The following is a 21,993-nucleotide window of genomic DNA, read 5'->3' as shown; positions in this document are numbered from 1 at the left end:
TCTGCTGCCAAAGCTTCGCACCTTTTTGGGACTTGTCTCATACTGCCGTCCCTGGCCTTTCATGCGACAGCAGTATTGATGCAAAAACATGGAGGACGTCCACGGTCACTTGGGTATTACTCCATGAGATTGGATCCGGTAGCCCGAGGAGCCCCCTCCTGTGTCTGCGGTGGCAGCAGTACAAGTAATGGTTGACAAGTCTTCTGAGTTGGTCCTGAACTACCCCCCCCTAGTGGTTCTCACCCCTCATGACATCCAGAGTATACTCATTCAAGTACAACCTAAACATCTGTCTCTAGCTCATCAGATAAGGTTGCAATGTGCTTTGCTCATGCCCCCCCTTAATATTTCTTTTCAATGGTGAACCCGGCTACTCTTCTTCCAATCGAGTATCCTGGTTCAAATGGGGGAGGGGGAGACATAGGTGATCTAATGGGGGAGGGGGAGGCATAGGTGATCTAGGTATTACAGATCAGCTATTTTTAAAAAATTTTTGCAAATAAGAACGTGATCTATTTGGAATAGAATGTCAGCATGATTGTCTAGCATTGATGCAACAAGAAAGTTTAAGTTTTAAAGAGTTACTGAAACCCCTTGTTAATACATATTTTGAGTTGTTTTTTTTTATAGATGGTACCAGGGTGATTGACAACTCCACACCAGATATGCAGTGCTCACACAACAAGATCTCTAAAAGCAGAATGCCTCCGCATGTCTCAGCACAAGAAGCGGAACTGAAGGCCCTCACTGAGGCGTGTAGAGTGACAGAAGGTAACCATTTACACTGACTCCTGGTATGTATTCGGCATAGATCATGGTTACGGCCCAATATGGAAGGCCAGACATTTTTAAACTTCTGTAGGACAACCCATTGAGAATGGTGTAGCAGTGCAGAACCTTATGAAAGCCCTACTCCTACCAGACAAAGTAGCAATCCTAAAGGTGAAAGCTCATACTAAAGCCAACACTGCAGAAGCAAAAGGCAACGCCCTCACAGACTTCACAGCAAAAGCAGTGGTCCTTAAGCCGTGGAAGAAAGAAGAAAAGAAGATACTGACCGCATAAGTCAGAGACTATGATTTGGACTTTGATAAAAATTTGAACATTGACAGTCACAAGCCAGCAAAGAAGAAAAAGATAAATGGACTAATATGGGAGCAGTAGAACAGGGTGGCGTATGGCAAACAGTCAGTAACTTGCCTACCACGATCCCTGTACCCCATGATGGCCCAGCTGATCAATAGAAAGACTCACCTATCGAAGGCAGCTATGCTACTGACGCTTGAGAGAGAAAGGGTGGCCCCTGGGTTCTCTATAGCTGCTACATCATTTGTCCAATTTTGCATGAGCTATGCCGTAAGCAACAGGGTAGAGGTAAATTGACCACAAAGGCACTTGCCAGGACCACTCTACCCATTTCAGGGATTGCAAATTGACGACATTCAGCTCCCACGTGTTGGGAAGTATGAATATGTGCTTGTTGTTGTTGATGTTTTTCAGGTTGGAGGCGTACCCTGTTACAAAAGTAAATGAGCAGGTAACCGAAAAGAAGCTCATGAATAAGGTAATCTGCAGATACGGGGTACCAGAGGTAATCAAGTCAGATAGAGGTACACATTTCACAGGTGAAATAATGCAACACTTCGTGTCTGCCCTGGGTAACTCCCAGGCATTTGACACCCCTTATCATCCACAAAGAGCCAGAAAACCATTGTGCATTATAATATTTCTCTTCAGGCAATGAAACCCTGCACCAGAGGAAAACGAAAATGGTATGATACCCTATTAGGGGGAATTGGTACAGGTGTAGGGGTTCTGAACTCTATAGATTTAGAGGTGATGAAGAATAAAATGGCTGGGGTAGGACAGGATGTTTCTAGATTGATAAATGTTCAGGCACAATGCATGCCTTCCTTGTTCCTCCCCCGATGTCTTGCATTAGGATATGATAAGGATGTATTAACGCTTTTTAATCTGGTTTTGCAGTTAAAAAGGATTTGTTTGTAAATATGAGTAAATTCATGAACTATACACAATGTAGCCTGCAATATGTATATATGATTCACGAGAGGGACAAAACAGTCAGATGTGATGACAAATAATGAAAAATTGTGGAGAAATATTCTCAATAATGTAATTCCAGTAGCATCTTGGATACGGCCCGGGGCTGATGGTGTAGAATGCTCTGATGAGTATTGCACTGGGGAAATGATTTTATGATGTAAAGGACACAAGCCTGATGTGTAAGTCTGTAGTACTACCTGTGGTGTTCGGACCGCCTCTATATGCTTTACAATATTAGTTGCCCAAGTTCACAGGTACTATGATTGATAGTGAAAATAAAACCCATGGCATAGAGAACTGTGAAGAAACACTGGATGGCCTAGCATGCGGACGGAGTACAGCCGCATATGAGCCATGTCTCCTGCAGCCTTCAGTCAGCATATGTGATTGGACGGTGCTGCCTGCGTCTTTCCATATGCTGATAGAAGTTGGCCCCCAATATATATGCTTTGTTACCAACCAAACTAAAACCACCAGTATGTATAATCTCACCACTCCATTGTCTGGATGTATACAGAACATGTCGGTGATACATTGGTTTACAGAAACTTACACCTTTTTGCCAGATGCTGAAGCAACATTAAGGTACTACTGGCACCCAGATGCTATCCCTATGACAACTCTGACTGTATCCTTGGGTAGAATTGTAAGACTAATGAAAGACACTGAACATGTTACCATGCAGGGCGGCGCTGGGTCCCGCGGCCGGCGCGTGCCGCTTCGAGCTCGGCTTCGGCGTCCCGGAGCTGTGCTGTCAGGGATCTCCCGGCGGCGTGGAGCAGCCAGCGTGCAGCAGCGTGGAGCAGCCAGCGTGCTGCGGCGTGGGCGTGTCCACCCGTAGGGTGCCGCCCGCTCTCATCCACCTCCCTTATGCAACAGTGGGAGAGTCGGCTCCTCCCACTCTCCGCCCCGGGGCGGAGGCTTTTAGTTAAAAGGCTGGCAGTGACCTGAACTCACTGCCAGTTATTGGTTCTGCTAGCCTCTAGTCAGGTCTATTCTAGTCTGTCCTAGTTGCTTGTCAGTATCCTTTCGTTTGCCTGTGAGCTACACCTCCAGCCTTGATTCACCTAGTAGTTTTGTTGGTCTGTTACACCTGCCTCTTCTGTCGGCACTCTGTCCCCTGTTAGTAGTTCCATCCAGGTAGTCGCCAGGTCCCTAGCCAGCGCAGGGACTGCCGCCCAGTTGTCCGCCTGTGGTTAGCCAGGGCCGAGGCAAGTAGGCAGGGACAGTGGGGTGCAGGAGATCAGGGCACCCCAACTGGCGCTCGGGGGGCAGAGTGCCGTAACATAATAACTGGCCCTTTAAAACCGTTTTTGTCATGGAGGCGATCAGTTCCCTCACGAACCAGCTGCAGGCCCTGGTGCCTGTGATCCAGGATTTATCCGCCCGCATGGTGGCCCAGGAGCAGCGGGGGGTGTCGCAGGGGTCGGACGCCTCAACCAGCCCCGAACCCAAGTGCCCTCTTCCCGAGGTGTTTTCTGGGGAGAGGAACAAGTTTTTTGTTTTCCGACAGGCGTGTCGCCTGTTTTTTCGCATGCGTCCCCGTTCTTCCGGGTCGGAGGCTCAGAGGGTCGGGCTGATAATGTCCCTGCTGCGGGGCTCGGCACAGACATGGGCTTTCTCCATCCCCGAGGGTTCCTCCTGCCTGCAGTCCGTGGACTCCTTTTTTCAGGAACTCGGGGGTATCTTCGACGAACCGGACCGAGCGGGGTTGGCGGTTTCACGGTTGTTGGCGCTGCGGCAGGGGTTGTCGTGTGTGGAGGATTATTGCTCCAACTTCAGACGCTATGCGGGGGATACGACATGGAACGATAGCGCGCTGAAGGACGTTTTTCTGCAGAGCCTCTCGGACGCAGTTAAAGACCTGTTAATTTCCCATCCCGTTCCCGGGTCCTTAAGGGAGGCTATGGAGCTAGCGGTGAGAGCAGATAGGAGGCTCAGGTCTAGGAAGCAGGACAGGCAGACCCGTAGAGTCAGGGAGGTCAGTGGCCCTGGTCCCTCCTCCTCCTTACCAGTCTCTGCGCCCGAGCCGATGGAGGTGGACCCGCTGGACCCCAAAGAGCGACGCCGGATCCGTTTGTTGCATCGTCTCTGCCTCTACTGCGGGAAAGCTGGACATCGGGTGATAACCTGCCCACTGAGGTCTAAACGCCCGCAGCCGGAACCGGCGGAAAACTCCGAGTCCTAGGCAATTGCAGGGAGGATCGCCTAGGACTTCAGGTACTTCCTAAACTTTTGGTACCGTGTCATGTTAGATTCTGGGATTTTTCCCGATCAGGGCGGGCGTTTATTGATTCCGGAGCAGCCGCTAACTTGATAAGTCTGGGTTTTGTCCGTTCTCTGATGGCGGAATTTGTGGCGTTGAAGACGCCAATTCATTTTACCAGCATTGATGCTACCCCTCTCTCTACAGGCTTGGTACGATGGAGGACCCCAAGATTACAGTTCACGGTGGGGGTCCTCCACTCGGAAGAACTGTCTTTCTTGGTTATGGAAAAAATGTCGGTTGATGTGGTGCTTGGTATGCCCTGGTTGGCACTGCACAACCCCCAATTTGATTGGTCCACCCGGGAATTGACTCATTGGGGGTCATTGTGTCACAATCACCTGTCTACCATAGCTGTGTGCTCCGCAGATACGGTGCTCATTCCGGAGTATTTGTCAGACTTTCAGGATGTATTCTCCAAACGACTGTCTAAGGCTCTGCCCCCTCATAGGGAGTGGGACTGTGGTATCGACCTGATTCCCGACGGTCCCATCCCTAAGGGAGCCATTTTCAATCTGTCAGGTCGTGAGCATGAAGCCCTCAAGTCCTATGTCTCGGAAGCTCTGGCCAACCGACATATCCGGCCGTCCAGGTCCCCTGCCGGGGCAGGTCTCTTCTTTGTAGAGAAGAAGGACGGGACACTAAGGCCTTGTGTGGATTATCGGGCCTTGAATAAAATCACTGTGAAGAACCAGTGCTCCTTGCCCCTAATTCCTGACTTGTTGAATCAGGTGGTAGGGGCTCACTGGTTCTCCAAACTGGACTTAAGGGGGGCTTACAATTTAATTCGCATCAGAGAGGGAGATGAATGGAAGACAGCGTTCAACACCCCGTTAGGACATTTTGAATGTCTGGTCATGCCTTTTGGACTCTGTAATGCCCCCGCTGTGTTTCAGGGTTTTATGAACGCAGTCTTCCACGACTTCCTGGGGGTATTTCTGGTCATTTATCTGGACGACATCCTGGTGTACTCACCTGACTGGGATTCACATGTGCGGCACCTGAGGTTGGTCCTGACCCGTTTGCGCGAGTATCAACTTTTTGTCAAATTAGAGAAATGTACATTTGGCTCTAAACAAGTATCCTTCCTTGGTTATGTAATTTCCCCCACAGAGATTCAGATGGAGTCTGATAAAGTAGCAGCAATCTCCCAATGGGTCAGACCCGACAACCTCAAGGCTCTCCAGCGGTTCTTAGGTTTTGCAAATTTCTACCGCAAATTCATTAGAAATTACTCAGTTATTGCTCAACCTCTGACCGACCTGACTAAGAAGGGGGCTGACTTGGGTAAGTGGTCGCCTGCAGCCCTTGAGGCCTTTAGCCGTCTAAAAAAGGCATTCACGACTGCCCCGGTGCTAATACAGCCGGACGCACGACTACCCTTTTTTATTGAGGTAGACGCGTCGGAAGTGGGGACAGGAGCAGTATTGTCGCAGGAAGTCAGTGGGAGGTCTGGCTATAGCCCATGTGCGTTCTTTTCGCGAAAGTTCAATTCAGCAGAGCGCAACTACGACGTGGGTAACCGTGAATTGTTGGCTATCAAATGGGCTCTGGAAGAGTGGCGACACCATCTTGAGGGTGCTAGACACCCAATTACCGTATATACTGATCACAAGAATCTGGTATATCTCGCCAATGCGAAAAGACTCACTGCTCGTCAAGCCAGGTGGGCGTTATTCTTCGCCAGGTTTAACTTCGTCGTGACATATATCCCCGGAGAGAAGAACGTGAAGGCGGACGCCCTGTCACGGAGTTTCGGGGTACCAGACAGTGGGACCATGACTCCCGAGAATATCTTAGCCCCCGGCGTGGTGGTGGCAGTGTTAGAGTCTAACTTCGTCCCTCAACTACAGGATGCTCAGCAGGACGCTCCGTCAGGGGTGCCGGAGGGCAGATGGTTTGTGCCAGAGACCCTACGCCCTAGAGTCATGGATGAGTCCCACTCGTCGGCTCTCGCCGGGCATCCAGGGTTCCAGGGGACCCTGGAGCTTTGCTCCCGATACTTCTGGTGGCCAGGCATGTCTCAGGAGATCCGCAACTTTGTGAGGGGTTGCTCGGTCTGTGCTCGCAATAAGAGTCGGCGGCGTCCTCCGGAGGGTCCTCTGAGACCACTACCGGTTCCTTCCAGTCCCTGGTCTCACTTATCAGTAGATTTCATCACTGACCTACCAGAATCCCAGAAGTGCACCACTATCTTAGTGGTGGTCGACCGGTTCTCAAAGATGGCACATTTTGTGGCGTTAAAAAAGCTACCCTCGGCAAAAGAATTTGCCACGATTTTTGTAAAGGAAATAATTTGCCTACATGGGGTTCCCCAAAATATTGTATCTGATCGCGGGGTTCAGTTTGTGTCGCAGTTTTGGCGTGCCTTCTGCAGAAACCTGGGAACGTCGCTTTCCTTCTCGTCAGCGTTCCACCCGCAGACTAATGGTCAGACTGAGCGGAAGAACCAAGACTTAGTGCAATATTTACGGTAGTTTGCCAGCGAAAAGGCTTACCAGTGGGCAGAGTTCCTGCCGTTGGCAGAGTTTGCACTAAACAACCGCCTTTGTTCTTCTACTGGGGTGTCTCCATTTTTTAGTGTATACGGTCAGCATCCTCGCTTCCTTACAGCAATCCCTACTCCGTCGCTCTGTCCGGCAGCGGATGACGCCACAGATACGCTTCGGGGAGTATGGAAAGAGGTGCAGAGAAACTTGGAGGCAGCGGGGGCCCGTATGCAGTTGCGCAGTGGGAAGAGTCTGTCTGTGTCTGAACCTTACAGGGTGGGACAGAAGGTATACCTGTCTTCTAAAAATCTCAAATTGCGGGTCCCGTCCTTGAAGCTGGCGCCACGTTACGTGGGGCCGTTTGCCATCACACGTGTGGTGAACCCACTCGCCTACGAGCTGGGGTTGCCAGCCACATGGAGGGTTCACAGGGTATTCCATAAGTCGCTGCTGAAACCTTTTGTCCCTTCGGTGATACCCACCCTGGTCCGGGATGAAGTCGAATACGAGGTCCAGGAGATACTGGACTCTCGTCGTTGTCGAGGAATCCTACAATACTTGGTGGCCTGGAAGGGTTTTCCACCAGAAGATCATTCCTGGGTGGCCGCATGTGATGTTCATGCTCCCGTGTTGGTACGGCGGTTCCACCGTCGTTTTCCAGATAAGCCTGGTCGAGTTTCCGGGGGCCCGGAGGTCCCCCGTCAGAGGGGGGGTAATGTTACCATGCAGGGCGGCGCTGGGTCCCGCGGCCGGCGCGTGCCGCTTCGAGCTCGGCTTCGGCGTCCCGGAGCTGTGCTGTCAGGGATCTCCCGGCGGCGTGGAGCAGCCAGCGTGCAGCAGCGTGGAGCAGCCAGCGTGCTGCGGCGTGGGCGTGTCCACCCGTAGGGTGCCGCCCGCTCACATCCACCTCCCTTATGCAACAGTGGGAGAGTCGGCTCCTCCCACTCTCCGCCCCGGGGCGGAGGCTTTTAGTTAAAAGGCTGGCAGTGACCTGAACTCACTGCCAGTTATTGGTTCTGCTAGCCTCTAGTCAGGTCTATTCTAGTCTGTCCTAGTTGCTTGTCAGTATCCTTTCGTTTGCCTGTGAGCTACACCTCCAGCCTTGATTCACCTAGTAGTTTTGTTGGTCTGTTACACCTGCCTCTTCTGTCGGCACTCTGTCCCCTGTTAGTAGTTCCATCCAGGTAGTCGCCAGGTCCCTAGCCAGCGCAGGGACTGCCGCCCAGTTGTCCGCCTGGGGTTAGCCAGGGCCGAGGCAAGTAGGCAGGGACAGTGGGGTGCAGGAGATCAGGGCACCCCAACTGGCGCTCGGGGGGCAGAGTGCCGTAACAGAACACCTTCAAAAGAATTTGGATGTTACTAACCTCTCCCTTATGGAATTAGAAAAACATGTATGGGTAGGAGATAAGTTGGTCAGCATAGGTACTAAGATCCAGGTAGACACAGAGTATAACTGGTATGATATTTTTACTGGATGGTCACCTACAGCAGGAAAGATGATGGATTTTATGTTTCACCCATTACTAATACTGTTTCTTTTGTTCATTCTTTTGAGTGTTTGCAATTTATGGACATTCTGTGGGATACGGAGACAAGCAAATTATCTGGAATCGCTCCCTCTACGATATCGTTAAAACAGTCATACGTAAAAGAGCAACAACAGTGGGGATCCGGCGAAGAGGATAGAAAGACCGGCAAGGGTGGCTTAGCACCCTTGATAGTACCACTACAAAGGCTCTTTTCAAGATGGACTGTTTCAAAATGGGGGACTGTGAGGGTTATGAACATGAAAACTTATATATGTATACATTTCATCCATCTGTGATATACGTTTCCGGAGGCTTTAGGCCTGAATTGTATACATTAAATGCTTGTACATTTAGGTTAGTACTTAATTACATTAAGTAGAGGTGTAATCTTAAATGTCCATCATGTCTCCAAGATCTTGTTTATCTCGTTACACTGATCAAAAGGTTGTGTGGAATGCTTTGTTCTTGACTGCTGTCTAGGTAGGGCATGTGATTAAAATGTAGATTGTAAGGATACCAGACAGGGAGTCTACATTCAAATAAATAAAGCATTGTTTATAGAGAAGACACAATTATTTATCAGTAAAGCAGTTCAACCTCTGTAACACTAGCCTACTGATACGCCCACTGATACGCCTACTATTTTTTGTATAAGAAATGACAATGTACAGAATAAAGACAGATTGCTCTAAGACACGACCGTGATGCCTGTGTCTATTGCTTTCTCAGGGTGGCCGCCATAACCACCTCTGATTTGGAGCCCCACAGCATATTAACGTAACATGGATTTATCCCTAACACACCATTTTGGGGTGCATACAGCTTTTTTGATCACTTTTATTATTTTTTAGTTTTTTTTACGCTCTTTGCCGTGCAGGATAAAAAGTTTGTTCAACTTGTTGTCGTTACGAATACGACGAGACCAAATAGGTGCGATTTTATTTTTTTTATACTAATATGGAAAAAGCACATAAAAGAGTTTTTTTTACACTTCTCTGTTTTTTACACGTTTTATGTCCCTGTAGGGGACTTGCACCACAGCACCTATGATTACTTCTGTCCTGCAATGCCTTAGTGCTTGTATTAATGATCATAGGCAATAACAAAGCATGTATCTGGCGTCATGTAGCCAGGGCAAACCGTCAGTACTCCACGATTACATCACAGGGGACCAATGACATCACAGAGGGAGCATGCTCCCCCTTGTAAGCCCTTTGGATGCTGCGAGTTACATAGGTCGCGGCGTGTAAGTGGTTAACAGTGGAGGTTGCTGTCCGGATGCACCCCCGCTGTTGCATCGGGGGGGCCGGCTATCAGTGACAGCCGGCTCCCACTGCCGGATATCGCCGGCACTCTTCTTATCTCGTGCTATCCACAGGGTGTAAGTGTTCGTCTGGTTGCGTTAATACCCCTCTGCCAGGACGTACACTTACCCGCTGTGGCGTTAAGGGGTTAAACTCCCACTGGTGAGCCGCCTGTATACATAGATCTCACTATGTGATGGACTATGCTGAAATAACCCGAGGCCCAATCATCCTGGCCACCAAACCAGAGCCCAATCCTGGACAGCCCTGAGGGTAGGCAGCCTGTCAGTGGTAGCGAGGACAGCTCTTGTGGTGGGGAGCCTGTCAGTGGCAGCGAGGACAGCTGTGATGCTGGGCAGCTTGTCAGTGGCAGCAAGAACAGCCTAGATGATGGGCAGCCTGTCAGTGGCAGCGAGGACAGCCCTGATGGTGGGCAGCCTTGTCAGTGGCAGCGAGGACAGCCGTGATGATGGGCAGCTTGTCAAAGGCAGCAAGAACAGCCCTGATGATGGGCAGCCTTTCAGTGGCAGCGAGGACAGCCCTGATGGTGGGCAGCCTTGTCAGTGGCAGAGAGCACAGCCCTGAGGGTGGGCAGCCTGTCAGTGCCAGCAAGGACAGCTCTGATGGTGGGCAGCCTATCAGTGGCAGCGAGGACAGCCCTTATGTCGGGCAGCCAGTCAGTGGCAGCGAGGACAGCCCTGATGGTGGCGGCCTGTCAGTGGCACCGAGGACAGCCTTGATGGTGGGCAGCCTGCTGTATGATATAACTGAGGAGAGCTCAGTCTTATATAGCCCGGCTCCACCAAACTACCTCCCCTCAGGCCCTGTATGACGTGCGCCACAAGATGGAGGTTGTCATGGATACGGCTGTGTAACTGCACAGGGCCTACACACAGCATCTATTGGTCAACCCCCAGCAGGGGGCGTGTCCGCATACTAGAGCATAGGGGAGCTGCACCAGTCATTGTAATGTGTGACCAAAGCATCAGACACGATGCGACTGCAGCTCCGGTAGTGACCGGAGTATTAAACATGAGACTACCGCAGCCCAGTACGTGACCGAAGCATCAGACACGATGCGACTGCAGCTCCGGTAGCAACTGGAGTATTAAACATGCGCAGCCCAGAACATGACCGAAGCACCAGAAACGATGCGACAGTGGCTCTGGTAGTGACTGGAGTATTAAAGATGACACACCTGTCACCCAGAATGTGACCGAAGCATCAGAAACGATGCAACTGCAGCTACGGTAGCGACCGGAGTATTAAACATACGCAGCCCAGAACATGACCGAAGCATGAGACACGATGCGACAACGGCTCTGGTAGTGACTGGAGTATTAAAGATGACACACCTGTCGACCAGAATATGACCGAAGCATCTGAAACGATGCAACTGCAGCTACGGTAGCGACCGGAGTATTAAACATCATATGACTGCAGCCCAGAATGTGACCGAAGCATCAGACACGATGTGAGTGCGGCTCTGGTAGCGACTGGAGTATTAAACATGACAAAACCGCCGCCCAGACCGTGACCGAAGCATCAGACACGATGGGACTGCAGCTCTGGTAGTGACCGGAGTATTAAACATGACACAACCGCCACTGAAAACGTGACTGAAGCATCAGACACGATGCGACTGCAGCTTCGGTAGCTACCGGAGTATTAAGCATGACGGGACCGCAGCCCAGAACGTGACGAACCATCAGACACGAAGAGACTGCGGCTCCGGTAGTGACCGGAGTATTAGACATGACAGAACCACTGCCCAGAATGTGACCAAAGCATTAGACACGATGCGACTGCAGCTCTGGTAGCGAGGACACCTCTGATGGTGTGCAGCCTCTCAGTGGCAGGGAGGACAGCCCTTATGGTGGGCAGCCTCTCAGTGGCAGGGAGGACAGCCCTTATGGTGGGCAGCCTGTCAGTTGCAGGGAGGACAGCCCTGATAGTGGGCAGCCTGTAAGTGACAGTGAGGACAGCCCTGATGGTGGGCAGCCTGTCAGTGGCAGCCAGGATAGGCCTTATGGTGGGCAGCCTGTCAGTGGCAGCGAAGATAGGCCTTATGGTGGGCAGCCTGTCAGTGGCAGTGAGGACAACCCTGGGGGTGGGCAGCCTGTCAGTGGCAGCTCTGACAGCTCTGACAGTGGGCAGCCTATCAGTGGCAGCGAGGACAGCTCTGATGGTGGACAGCCTGTCAATGGCAGTGAGGACAGCTCTGATGGTGGGCAGCCTGTCAATGGCAGGGAGGACAGCCCTGATGATGGGCAGCCTGCTGTATGATATAACTGAGGAGAGCTCAGTCTTATATAGCCCGGCTCCACCAAACTGCCTCCCCTCAGGCCCTTTATGACGTGCACCACATAAGATGGAGGTTGTCATGGATACGGCTGTGCAACTGCACAGGGCCTACACACAGCATCTATTGGTCAACACCCAGCAGGGGGCGTGTCCTCATACTAGAGCATAGGGGCGCTGCATCAGTCATTGTAATGTGTGACCTAAGGATCAGACACGATGCGACTGCAGCTCCGTTAGTGACCGGAGTATTAAACATGACACAACCGCAGCCCAGAACATGACCGATGCATCAGACACGATGCAAGTGCAGCTCCGGTAGTGACCAGAGTATTAAACATGACACAACCGCCACACAAAACGTGACTGAAGCATAAGACACGATGCAACTGCAGCTCCGGTAGTGACCGGAGTATAAAACATGACATAACCGCCACACAAAATGTGACTGAAGCATAAGACACAATGCGACTGCAGCTCCGTTAGCGACCAGAGTATTAAACATGACACAACCGCAGCCCAGAATGTGACCAAAGAATCAGACACGATGCGACTGCAGCTTTGGTAGCGACCAGAGTATTAAACATGACACAACCGCAGCACAGAACGTGACTGAAGTATCAGACAAGATGCGACTGCAGCTCCGGTAGTGACTGGAGTATTAAAGATGACCCAACCGTCGCCCAGAACGTGACGGAAGCATCAGACACGATGCGACTGCAGCTCCTGTAGTGGCCAGAGTATTAAACATGAGACTACCGCAGCCCAGTACGTGACCGAAGCATCAGACACGATGCGACTGCAGCTCCGGTAGCAACTGGAGTATTAAACATAACACGACCGCAGCCCAGAACGTGACCAAAGCATCAGACACGATGCGACAGCGGCTCCGGTAGTGACTGGAGTATTAAAGATGACACACCTGTCGCCCAGAACATGACCGAAGCATCAGAAACGATACGACAGCGGCTCTGGTAGTGACTGGAGTATTAAAGATGACAGCATTGTCGCCCAGAACGTGACCGAAGCATCAGACACGATGCGACTGCAGCTACGGTAGCGACCGGAGTATTAAACATCATATGACTGCAGCCCAGAATGTGACCGAAGCATCAGACACGATGCGACAGGGGCTCTGGTAGTGACTGGAGTATTAAAGATGACAGCTTTGTTGCCCAGAACGTGACCGAAGCATCAGACACGATGCGACTGCAGCTCCGGTAGTGACTGGAGTTTTACACATGACACAACCGCAGCCCAGAACGTCACCGAAGCATCAGACACAAAGCGAGTGCGGCTCTGGTAGCGACTGGAGTATTAAACATGACAAAACCGCTGCCCAAAACGCGACCGAAGCACTACACACGATGGGACTGCAGCTCTGGTAGTGATCGGAGTATTAAACATGACACAACCGCCACACGAAACGTGACTGAAGCGTCAGACACGATGCGACTGCAGCTTCGGTAGCTACCGGAGTATTAAGCATGACAAGACCGCAGCCCAGAACGTGACCGAACCATCAGACACGATGCGACTGCGGCTCCGGTAGTGACCGGAGTATTAGACATGACACAACCGCAGCCCACAACGTGACGAACCATTAGACACGATGCGACTGCAGCTCCGTTAGCGACCAGAGTATTAAACATGACATAACCGCCACACAAAACGTGACTGAAGCATCAGACACGATGCGACTGCAGCTCCGTTAGCGACCGGAGTATTAAATATGACACAACCGCAGCCCAGAACGTGACCAAAGCATCAGATACAATGCGACTGCAGCTCCGTTAGCGACCAGAGTATTAAACATGACACAACCGCAGCCCAGAACGTGACCAAAGAATCAGACACGATGCGACTGCAGCTTTGGTAGCGACCAGAGTATTAAACATGACACAACCGCAGCACAGAACGTGACCGAAGCATCAGACACGATGCGACAGCGGCTCTGGTAGTGACTGGAGTATTAAACATAACACGACCGCAGCCCAGAACGTGACCAAAGCATCAGACACGATGCGACAGCGGCTCTGGTAGTGACTGGAGTATTAAAGATGACAGCATTGTCGACCAGAACGTGACCGAAGCATCAGACACGATGCGACTGCAACTCCGGTAGCAACTGGAGTATTAAACATAACACGACCGCAGCCCAGAACGTGACCAAAGCATCAGACACGATGCGACAGCGGCTCCGGTAGTGACTGGAGTATTAAAGATGACACACCTGTCGCCCAGAACGTGACCGAAGCATCAGAAACGATACGACAGCGGCTCTGGTAGTGACTGGAATATTAAAGATGACAGCATTGTCGACCAGAACGTGACCGAAGCATCAGACACGATGCGACTGCAGCTCCGGTAGCGACCGGAGTATTAAACATCATATGACTGCAGCCCAGAATGTGACCGAAGCATCAGACACGATGCGACAGCGGCTCTGGTAGTGACTGGAGTATTAAACATGACAAAACCGCCGCCCAGAACGTCACCGAAGCATCAGACACGATGGGACTGCAGCTCTGGTAGTGACCGGAGTATTAAACATGACACAACCGCCACACAAAACGTGATTGAAGCATCAGACACGATGCGACTGCGGCTCCGGTAGTGACCGGAGTATTAGACATAACAGAACCACTGCCCAGAATGCGACCAAAGCATTAGACACGATGCGACTGCAGCTCTGGTAGCGAGGACACCTCTGATGGTGTGCAGCCTCTCAGTGGCAGGGAGGACAGCCCTTATGGTGGGCAGCCTGTCAGTGGCAGGGAGGACAGCCCTTAGGGTGGGCAGCCTGTCAGTGGCAGCGAGGACAGCCCTTACAGTGGGCAGCCTGTCAGTGGCAGCGAGGACAGCCCTGATGGTGGGCAGCCTGTCAGTGGCAGCGAGGACAACCCTTATGGTGGGCAGCCTGTCAGTGGCAGGGAGGACAGCCCTTATGGTGGGCAGCCTGTCAGTGGCAGTGAGGACAGCCCTGGGGGTGGGCAGCCTGTCAGTGGCAGCGAGGACAGCTCTGATAGTGGGCAGCCTGTCAGAGGCAGCGAGGACAGCCCTGATGGTGGGCAGCCTGCTGTATGATATAACTGAGGAGAGCTCAGTCTTATATAGCCCGGCTCCACCAAACTGCCTTCCCTCAGGCCCTGTATGACATGCGCCACAAGATGGAGGTTGTCATGGATACGGCTGTGTAACTGCACATGGCCTACACACAGCATCTATTGGTTAACCCCAAGCAGGGGGCGTGTCCTCATACTAGAGCATAGGGGAGCTGCATCAGTCATTGTAATGTGTGACCTAAGGATCAGACACGATGCGACTGCAGCTCCGTTAGTGACCGGAGTATTAAACATAACACAACCGCAGCCCAGAACATGACCGATGCATCAGACACGATGCGACTGCAGCTCCGGTAGTGACCGGAGTATTAAACATGACACAACCGCAGCCCAGAACATGACCGATGCATCAGACACGATGCGACTGCAGCTCCGGTAGTGACCGGAGTATTAAGCATGACACAACCGCAGCCCAGAACATGACCGATGCATCAGACACGATGCGACTGCAGCTCCGTTAGCGACCAGAGTATTAAACATGACACAACCGCAGCCCAGAACGTGACCAAAGCATCAGACACGATGCGACTGCAGCTCTGGTAGCGACTGAAGTATTAGACATGACACAACCGCAGCCCAGAACGTGACCAAAGAATCAGACACGATGGGACTGCAGCTCTGGTAGTGACCGGAGTATAAAACATGACATAACCGCCACACAAAACGTGACTGAAGCATCAGACATGATGCGACTGCAGCTCCGTTAGCGACCGGAGTATTAAACATGACATAAACGCCACACAACACGTGACTGAAGCATAAGACATGATGCGACTGCAGCTCCGTTAGCGACCGGAGTATTAAATATGACACAACCGCAGCCCAGAACGTGACCAAAGCATCAGACACGATGCAACTGCAGCTTTGGTAGCGACCAGAGTATTAAACATGACACAACCGCAGCACAGAACGTGACCGAAGCATCAGACACGATGCGACTGCAGCTCCGGTAGTGACTGGAGAATTAAAGATGACCCAACCGTCGCCCAGAACGTGACGGAAGCATCAGACACGATGCGACTGCAGCTCCTGTAGTGGCCAGAGTATTAAACATGAGACTACCGCAGCCCAGTACGTGGCATCAGACACGATGTAACTGCAGCTCCGGTAGCAACTGGAGTATTAAACATAAAACGACCGCAGACCAGAACGTGACCAAAGCATCAGACACGATGCGACAGCGGCTCCGGTAGTGACTGGAGTATTAAAGATGACACACTAGTCGCCCAGAACATGACCGAAGCATCAGAAACGATACGACAGCGGCTCTGGTAGTGACTGGAGTATTAAAGATGACAGCATTGTCGCCCAGAACGTGACCGAAGCATCAGACACGATGCGACTGCAGCTCCGGTAGTGACTGGAGTTTTACACATGACACAACCGCAGCCCAGAACGTCACCGAAGCATCAGACACAATGCGAGTGCGGCTCTGGTAGCGACTGGAGTATTAAACATGACAAAACTGCCGCCCAAAACGCGACCGAAGCATCACACACGATGGGACTGCAGCTCTGGTAGTGATCGGAGTATTAAACATGACACAACCGCCACACAAAACGTGACTGAAGCGTCAGACACGATGCGACTGCAGCTTCGGTAGCTACCGGAGTATTAAACATGACAGGACCGCAGCCCAGAACGTGACCGAACCATCAGACACGATGCGACTGCGGCTCCGGTAGTGACCGGAGTATTAGACATGACACAACCGCAGCCCACAACGTGACGAACCATTAGACACGATGCGACTGCAGCTCCGTTAGCGACCAGAGTATTAAACATGACATAACCGCCACACAAAACGTGACTGAAGCATAAGACACGATGCGACTGCAGCTCCGTTAGCGACCAGAGTATTAAACATAACACAACCGCAGCCCAGAACGTGACCAAAGAATCAGACACGATGCGACTGCAGCTTTGGTAGCGACCAGAGTATTAAACATGACACAACCGCAGCACAGAACGTGACCGAAGCATCAGACTCGATGCGACTGCAGCTCCTGTAGTGACCAGAGTATTAAACATGAGACTACCGCAGCCCAGTACGTGACCGAAGCATCAGACACGATGCGACTGCAACTCCGGTAGCAACTGGAGTATTAAACATAACACGACCGCAGCCCAGAACGTGACCAAAGCATCAGACACGATGCGACAGCGGCTCCGGTAGTGACTGGAGTATTAAAGATGACACACCTGTCGCCCAGAACGTGACCGAAGCATCAGAAACAATACGACAGCGGCTCTGGTAGTGACTGGAGTATTAAAGATGACAGCATTGTCGACCAGAACGTGACCGAAGCATCAGACACGATGCGACTGCAGCTCCGGTAGCGACCGGAGTATTAAACATCATATGACTGCAGCCCAGAATGTGACCGAAGCATCAGACACGATGCGACAGCGGCTCTGGTAGTGACTGGAGTATTAAACATGACAAAACCGCCGCCCAGAACGTCACCGAAGCATCAGACACGATGGGACTGCAGCTCTGGTAGTGATCGGAGTATTAAACATGACACAACCGCCACACAAAATGTGATTGAAGCATCAGACACGATGCGACTGCAGCTTCGGTAGCTACCGAAGCATTAAGCATGTCAGGACCGCAGCCCAGAACGTGACGAACCATCAGACACGATGCGACTGCGGCTCCGGTAGTGACCGGAGTATTAGACATGACAGAACCACTGCCCAGAATGCGACCAAAGCATTAGACACGATGCGACTGCAGCTCTGGTAGCGAGGACACCTCTGATGGTGTGCAGCCTGTCAGTGGCAGGGAGGACAGCCCTTATGGTGGGCAGCCTGTCAGTGGCAGGGAGGACAGCCCTTATGGTGGGCAGCCTGTCAGTGGCAGCGAGGACAGCCCTTACAGTGGGCAGCCTGTCAGTGGCAGCGAGGACAGCCCTGATGGTGGGCAGCCTGTCAGTGGCAGGGAGGACAGCCCTTATGGTGGGCAGCCTGTCAGTGGCAGCGAGGACAGCCCTGGGAGTGGGCAGCCTGTCAGTGGCAGTGAGGACAGCCCTGGGGGTGGGCAGCCTGTCAGTGGCAGCGAGGACAGCTCTGATAGTGGGCAGCCTGTCAGTGGCAGCGAGGACAGCCCTGATGGTGGCAGCCTGCTGTATGATATAACTGAGGAGAGCTCAGTCTTATATAGCCCGGCTCCACCAAATTGCCTCCCCTCAGGCCCTGTATGACGTGCACCACATAAGATGGAGGTTGTCATGGATACGGCTGTGTAACTGCACAGGGCCTACACACAGCATCTATTGGTTAACCCGAAGCAGGGGGCGTGTCCTCATACTAGAGCATAGGGGAGCTGTATGAGCCATTGTAATGTGTCACCAAAGCATCAGACACGATGCGACTGCAGCTCCGGTAGTGACCGGAGTATTAAACATGACACAACCGCAGCCCAGAACATGACCGATGCATCAGACACGATGCGATTGCAGCTCCGTTAGTGACCAGAGTATTAAACATGACACAACCGCAGCCCAGAACATGACTGAAGCATCAGACACGATGCGACTGCAGCTCCGTTAGCGACCAGAGTATTAAACATTACACAATCGCAGCCCAGAACGTGACCAAAGAATCAGACACGATGCGACAGCGGCTCTGGTAGTGACTGCAGTATTAAACATCATATGACTGCAACCCAGAATGTGACCGAAGCATCAGATACGATGCGACTGCAGCTCCGGTAGTGACTGGAGTATTACACATGACACAACCGCAGCCCAGAACGTGACTGAAGCATCAGACACAATGCGAGTGCGGCTCTGGTAGCGACTGGAGTATTAAACATGACAAAACCGCTGCCCAAAACGTGACCGAAGCATCACATACGATGGGACTGCAGCTCTGGTAGTGACCGGAGTATTAAACATGACACAACCGCCACACGAAACGTGACTGAAACATCAGACATGATGCGACTGCAGCTTCGGTAGCTACCGGAGTATTAAGCATGACAGGACCGCAGCCCAGAACGTGACCGAAGCATCAGACACAATGCGACTGCAGCTCTGGTAATGACCGGAGTATTAGACATGACAGAACCACTGCCCAGAACGTGACTGAAGCATCAGACACGATGCGACTGCAGTTTCGTTAGTGATTGCAGTATTAAACATCACATAACCGCCGCCTAGACAGTGACTGAAGCATCAGACACGATGCGACTGCAGCTCCGGTAGTGAGCAGAGTGTTAAACATGACACAACCGCAACCCAGAACATGACCAAAACATCAGACACGATGGGACTGCAGCTCTGGTAGTGACCGGAGTATTAAACATCACACAACACCCAGAATGTGACTGAAGTATCATACACGATGCGACTGCGGCTCCGGTAGCGACCGGAGTACTAAACATGACACAACCGCCACACAAAACGTGACTAAAGCATAAGACACGATGCGACTGCAGCTCCGGTAGTGACAGGAGTATTAAACATGACACAACCGCCACCCAGAATGTACTTACGAAGCATCAGACACGATGCGACTGCAGCTCCGGTAGCTACTGGAGTATTAAACATGACACAACCGCAGCCCAAAACGTCACAGGAGCATCAGACATGATGTGGCTTTGGTAGTGACCAGAGTATTAAGTATCACACAACCGCCATCCAGACCGTGACCGTAACATCGAACAATGCAACTGCGGCTCCGGTAGTGACCAGAGTATTACACATGACACAACCACACCCCAGAACATGACTGTAGCATCAGACACGAAGGGGCTGCAGCTCTGGTAGTAACTAGAGTATTAAACATCACACAACGCCCAAAATGTTACCGAAGCATCAGACACGATGCGACTGCAGCTTTGGCAGTGACTGGAGTATTAAACATCATATGACTGCAGCCCAGAATGTGACTGAAACATCAGACACAATGCGACTGCGGCTCCAGTAGCGAGCAAAGTATTAAACATGACACAACCCCCACCCAGAACGTGACCGAAGCATCAGAAACGATGTAACTGCAGCTTCAGAAGTGACTGGAGTATTAAACATTATATGACTGCAGCCCAGAATGTGACTGAAGCATCAGACACGATGCGACTGCAGCTCCGATAATGAAAGGAGTATTAAACATGACACAACCGCAGCCCAGAACGTGATCACAGCGTCAGACACGATGCGACTGCAGCTTTGAGAGCGACCAGAGTCTTAAACATGACACAACCGCAGCCCAGAATGTGACTGAAGCATCAGACACGATGTGACTGCAGCTCTAGTCGCTACCAGCACGTGCAGTCACATCGTGTCTGATGCTTTGGTAGCTACCAGGAATGTAGCCACATCGTGTCTGATGCTTAGGTCGCATCCAAAGCTGGAGTCGTGTCAAGTTTAAGAGTCCGGTCACTACCGGAGCTGCAGTCGCATCGTGTCTGATGCATCGGTCATGTTCTTGGCTGCGGTTGTGTCATGTGTAAGACTCCAGTCGCTACCAGAACCGCACTCGCATTGTGTCTGATGCTTCGGTCACGTTCTGGGCTGCGGTTGTGTCATGTGTAATACTCCAGTCACTACCGTAGCTGCAGTCGCATCGTGTCTGATGCATGGGTCATGTTCTGGGCTGCGGTTGTGTCATGTGTAATACTCCAATCACTACCGTAGCTGCAGTCGCATCGTGTCTGATGCTTCGGTCACGTTCTGGGCGACAGGTGTGCCATCTTTAATACTCCAGTCGCTACCGGAGCCGCTGTCGCATTGTGTCTGATGCTTCGGTCACATTCTGGGCTGCAGTCATATGATGTTTAATACTCCGGTCGCTACCGTAGCTGCAGTTGCATTGTTTCTGATGCTTCGGTCACTTTCTGGGCGACCGGTGTGTTATCGTTAATACTCCAGTCACTACCGGAGCCGCTGTCGCATCGTGTCTGATACTTCGGTCATGTTCTGGGCTGCGCATGTTTAATACTCCAGTCACTAACGGAGCTGCAGTCACATCGTGTCTGATGCTTCGGTTACGTTCTGGGCTGCGGTTGTGTCATGTTTTATACTCCGGTCGCTACCGTAGCTGCAGTTGCATAGTTTCTGATGCTTCCACCAACCACCACCCAGAACTTGACCGAAGCATCAGATACAATGCAACTGCAGCTTCAGAAGTGACTGAAGTATTAAACATTATATGACTGCAGCCCAGAATGTAACCGAAGCATCAGACACGATGCGACAGGGGCTCTGGTAGTGACTGGAGTATTAAACATGACACAACCGCAGCCCAGAACGTGATCACAGCGTCAGACACGATGCGACTGCAGCTTTGAGAGCGACCAGAGTATTAAACATAACACAACCGCCACCAAGAATGTGACTGAAGCATCAGACATGACGGGACTGCAGCTCCGTTCGCTACCGGAACTGCAACTCGTATCGTGTCTGATGCTTTGGTAGCTACCAGGAATGTAGCCACATCGTTTCTGATGCTTAGGTTGCATCCAAAGCTGCAGTCGTGTCATGTTTAAGACTCCGGTCACTACCGGAGCTGCAGTCGCATCGTGTCTGATGCTTTGGTCACACATTACAATGACTGATGCAGCTCCCCTATGCTCTAGTATGAGGACACGCCCCCTGCTTGGGGTTAACCAATAGATGCTGTGTGTAGGCCATGTGCAGTTACACAGCCGTATCCATGACAACCTCCATCTTGTGGCGCATGTCATACAGGGCCTGAGGGGAGGCAGTTTGGTGGAGCCGGGCTATATAAGACTGAGCTCTCCTCAGTTATATCATACAGCAGGCTGCCCACCATCAGGGCTGTCCTCGCTGCCACTGACAGTCTGCCCACTATCAGAGCTGTCCTCGCTGCCACTGACAGGCTTTCCACCCCCAGGGCTGTCCTCGCTGCCACTGACAGGCTGCCCACCGTCAGAGCTGTCCTCGCTGC

The sequence above is a fragment of the Eleutherodactylus coqui genome, unplaced genomic scaffold (assembly GCF_035609145.1).
Source record: "Eleutherodactylus coqui strain aEleCoq1 unplaced genomic scaffold, aEleCoq1.hap1 HAP1_SCAFFOLD_36, whole genome shotgun sequence".
NCBI lineage: Eukaryota > Metazoa > Chordata > Amphibia > Anura > Eleutherodactylidae > Eleutherodactylus > Eleutherodactylus coqui.
Note: the sequence above shows the minus strand (reverse complement) of the source record.